Raw genomic sequence first — 5,011 nt, 5'->3', positions numbered from 1 at the left:
TGACCTGAGTTTGAACTGTGTTAAGTTTAAAGCCGAAACCGCAGTCTGTGAGAAACGGGAACAATGGATCCCTAGAGTTAGCCATGCCTGTCGTACTCTCGAAGTTTCAAGCTCAGATCATCAAAGTCCCTGCTAGTGGGACGTGCCAAACAGCAAAGAAGGGAAGAAGGAATGGGCCATCAGCTCCTGAACTCATCCTGGTGGTCTCAGGGTCCACAGCTTGCCTGGATCCCTAAAACTCAGGCGGGACTCCACAGCTGGCTCCCAACAATGGGACCCTTGGAATTTGTTCCGCTAGGTCAAACAGTCAAACAAAATTTTTATCTGGAAGTTTTGAGAAGGTCGTATCATGATGAGCAGATAAAACATCATGACTTGTGGCAAACAATTGATTTGTCCTACCACCATGACTATGCAGCTACCCACACCACACTGAATGTTCAGCAGTTTTTAACCCACTCTTCTTATGCTCCCAATTTTGTCCCGAGTGACTTTTTTTTCTTTCATCAGATAAAAAAGTCCTTAATGGGAAAAGGTTTCCTGTTGTGAAAGAGGTGAAATAAAAACTGACAGAAGTATCAAAATTGGTGAAGTCAGAAACAGTTTTAAGCTGTGGGAAAAGTACTTTGAAGGTGCCTGAAGTTTAAACATGTAAGAATAAAAACACAATTTTTATCATTCTATTTTTGAAGAGTGCCCCCTTGTAAATTAGCTATCTTCTTTTTAATATTAACTAGCTTGTAAGATGAGTGCTTAAGCATACACTGTGTGCATAATGTATAATAACAATAACATAGAGCTAACTTAAGTGCCAATCAATGGTGGACTGGACAAAGAAAAGGTACTATGCAATCAAAAAGATATGTGAAATCATGCAGCTGGAGGTCATTATTCTATGTGAATTAACACAAAAACAGAAAACCAACTACTGCATATATTCACATTTAAGTGGGAGTTAAACATTGGATGCACATGGCTGTAAGATGAAAACAAGAGACACTGAAGACTTCTAAAGGGGGGAAGGAGGGGTGGGTGGAGGCAAGTGTTGAAAAACTGCCCATTGAATACCATGCTAACTACTTGGGTGATGAACTTCATTTCTATGAACCCAAACTTCATCACAGCAATATACCCATAAAACCAACCTGCACATGAACCCTTTGAATCTAAAATAAAACTTAAAAATAAAAATAAAAAAATCAGGACCAGATAATGGCACCTAAACAAAACAAAGTGATATTTATTTATTTGTTTGTTTATTTGTTTGTTTGTTTATGTTTTCAATCCAAGTCTCACTCTGTTGCACAATCTGGAGTATAGTAGCCCAATCATGGCTCACCACAGCCTCGATAGCCTGGGCTCTAGTGATTGTTCTGTCTCAGTCTCCCAACTAGTTGGGACTACAGGCCCATGCACCAGAAAGCTTGGATAGTTTTTATTTTTAAGAGACAGAATTTAACTATGTTGCCCAGACTGGTCTAACACTCCTGGACTCGAGTGTTCCTCTCACCTCAGTCTCCCAAAATGTTGGGATCACAGGTATGAGCCACCATGTCTGGCTCAAAGAAGTATCTTGATGAGTTCAGTGAGACTATGCCCAGAACTGACCCTGTGTTTTTTAACACTGAAAGTTGGAAAACACAGATCAAAAGTAAATTTCAGAGAACCATTAATAACAGCAATTTTTGTAAAACTTTTCAGTTGTTTTTGGTACTTTTCTTTAATTGTACCTTAGCTACCAAGATAACTCTGTCTTTTTGAATACCCTAGGATCCTAGATCCCTATCAACTCCTAACAACTTTAATACATGTTTAATCATATTTAATAATTTGAACAGTATTTTTTTCTAGAAGTGTTCTTGACCTGATCTATTAGTCTACTTATTACAATTCAGACACATACTGCTGTATTTTTAAATGTATATAAGTCATCCACCTTTTAATTAATTATGTAGATAACACATTCACACTTTGATTTGATTAGATGATAAGACAAATTTATTGTTTGTTCTGTCATCACCTTGGGGCAAATAAAATTCATGTGGACTTAAAACATTCTTAAGCATCCTCAGTGATGCCTCTAATTAAGCAAACGTTTTCCTCTAGGATCTCATGAAACAACTCATTTTTAGTTATTTGTTTTTGTTTTTCTACTTAATAACATTACAGTCTCAAATTAACAAGGATAGGATTGCCTTTCATGAATTTCAACTGCCTTGTAAGTTTTCATTTAACCAAAGAATATTTTCTGGGGAAAAAAAAAGCAAATTCTTATAAAATTTTGATCTTTTTTAGAGCACTCAAATATTGAAAAGCTCATATTCGTTGCTTGCACATTTTGTTTATCTAATGGCTTTCACTTATTTTTATTTCCCCACAAATATTATGATATCTTCAAACATGTTATTAGCAAACTTAACTGGCAGACTTGTTTTATTAAATTTATTAAATTTTTATACGCAAATAATATCTTTAGTCTAATTTAAAGCCAATAACAAAATATACTAATATTAGTTCAGGAATACATCAATATGAAATAGTAAAAAGTTAAAGATTTAAGCAATCTTACTTAAATTGCAATTTTAAATGTTTAATGTTATACTAGAAATAAGACTCACTCTGAAATGAACAAATATTGTGCATTGACAACATGCCTTAAGTATGAAATGTTTTTAATGAATTATCTGATGTTTAAGAATATATTTGTTTTCAGAAAGTACAATGGTAGTTACCAAGAGCTAGGATGGGGTGGTGGTTGTAAATGAAAGTGTTGATCAAAGGGTATGAAGTTTCGGTTAAACAAGATAAATAAGCTCTCGACATCTATTGTACAACATAGGGACTATAGTTAATAATGGGTTATGTACATTGCTAAAAGAGTAGACTTTAAATGCTTTCACCACAAAAAATAAGTACATGATGTGACAAATATGTTAATTAGCTTGATTTAATAATTTAACAATGCCGGGCTCGGTGGCTCAGCCTGTAATCCCACTCTTTTGGGAGGCTGAGGTGAGTGGATTGCCTGAGCCCGCAGGTTCAAGACCCGCCTGGGCAGCGAGACCTCATCTCTACAATAAATCAAAAAATCAGCCAGGCGTGGTAGCACAAGCCTGTAATTCCAGCTGCTTGGAAGGCTGAGGTGGAAGGTTCACCGGAGCCCAGCAGGTCGAGGCTGTGGTGGCCGGGAGCGGTCACTGCACTCCAGTCTGGGTGACAGAGTGAGACTCCAACTCAAAAAAAATAATAATAATAATAATAATTTAACAATGTATACATATATCAAAACATCACTTTGCACACCCTAAATGCATACAATGCTTGTCAATTAAGAATTGTCAGTGTTTGTCAATTAAATTTACAATTGTCAATTTTAAAATAAAAGTAAATAAATAGCATTATTCCAAAATGTAAATGTTAGGCAAAACTTATTTGAGAAGAAGACAAATAGAAAAGTAAGCAGGTAAGAGGGGAAAAAAAGGAAACACTATAAAGATGAAACTAGAAAAAGACAGACAAAAAGTTTCAGTACCCACATTTTATAGGTGAGGTTATTAAAGCCTGGGGTCAGAGACAAACAGTAATATAGTGGCAGCGTTAAAACTAAAGCCAACCATAGGGTAACCAAATCACATTCTACACACAGATGCTCACAGTATACGACACACTAAGTCCTTCAATAAGGAGGAACAACAGGCCCATGGAACAGGGACATTGGCCACTGAACTTTGGGTAAAGGTCGTGTCATTCAGACCTGTATGAGGCACCATATCATGCTGCTCGACTTTGTACATCCTAGACAATTAATTTAATTTTTTTCTCCTTTTGTTGTTTCTCAATTTTTGATTTCAGGTGCAGTCCAGATTTGACTCTGTGTACTGTATCATGCAGTGGGAGACATTCAGCAGGTTGTGATATACCTCGTTAAACAGGACACAAAACCAAAGTGAAATCTAGTCATAAGTACCTCAGAAAGAACATATTGAAAGACAATATGTTTACACAAGCAATATTCAAACACAGTTTTGTTATGCAAATTCAAATCAATACTATTCATCCTTAAAAAGAAAACAAATTCTGACATGGATTAACCTTGAGGACATTATGCTAAGTGAAAAAAAACCAAGCATAAAAAGACAAATACTGTGTGATTCCACTCATATAAGTCAAATGTACAGAGCCAGAAGGTAGAATGGTGGGTACCAGGAGTTGGAGGAAGAGGGAATGGGGAAACAGTGTTTAATGAATACAGTTTCCATTGGGTAAAATGAAAATTTTCCAAATATGAATTTGTGTTTTAGTGGTTGCACGATGTTAATGTACTTAATATCTCTAAACTGTATGCTTAGAAATGGTTAAGATGGTAAATTTTATGGTAAGTATATTTTACTACAATAAAGCAATTACATTAAAAATATATTTTTTATTGCTACTTGACTCTTATTCAGTTTAACAAGGCATATTTTTAATATAATGCTTAAACTTAATTTTGCCACTTGCTTAATTATTTGCTCTTATCTACTGTTCTGACTAGTCCATAATTGTTAGAAAAAAAAATGTTTTGACTTTATCTAGTTTTTTTCCCCACAACACAACTCCGTCATTGTAGTGCACTATAGACAGATGTATAAATACGTGACTATTTTCCAACAAAATTTTATTTGCGAGTACAGGCAACAAGCTGGATTTGACCCACAAGCCACTGTTTACAGAAATAATACAAGACATAATATGTTATAGTACACTTCTAACTTGGGACAATATTGCTATATTTTAAAATGATGAGTAAACTAATTTCATTGTTGGTTTCTAGCATTGTCTCTTTGAAAAGTAATCTTAAGAAGTTTCATAAAATACATACCATTACTTATGTGTGTTACATTTCCTTTTAAATATTGACTAAAAACAATCTGGCATGTAAAAATGACAATTTTATAAAGCAAATTATAAGTGTATATATATGAAAAGTATATATATGAAAAGACAGAGTGCATCAATTCAATCCAATAGG

This window comes from Carlito syrichta, unplaced genomic scaffold (assembly GCF_000164805.1).
Source record: "Carlito syrichta isolate Samal-C Ts95f unplaced genomic scaffold, Tarsius_syrichta-2.0.1 Scaffold123035, whole genome shotgun sequence".
NCBI lineage: Eukaryota > Metazoa > Chordata > Mammalia > Primates > Tarsiidae > Carlito > Carlito syrichta.
Note: the sequence above shows the minus strand (reverse complement) of the source record.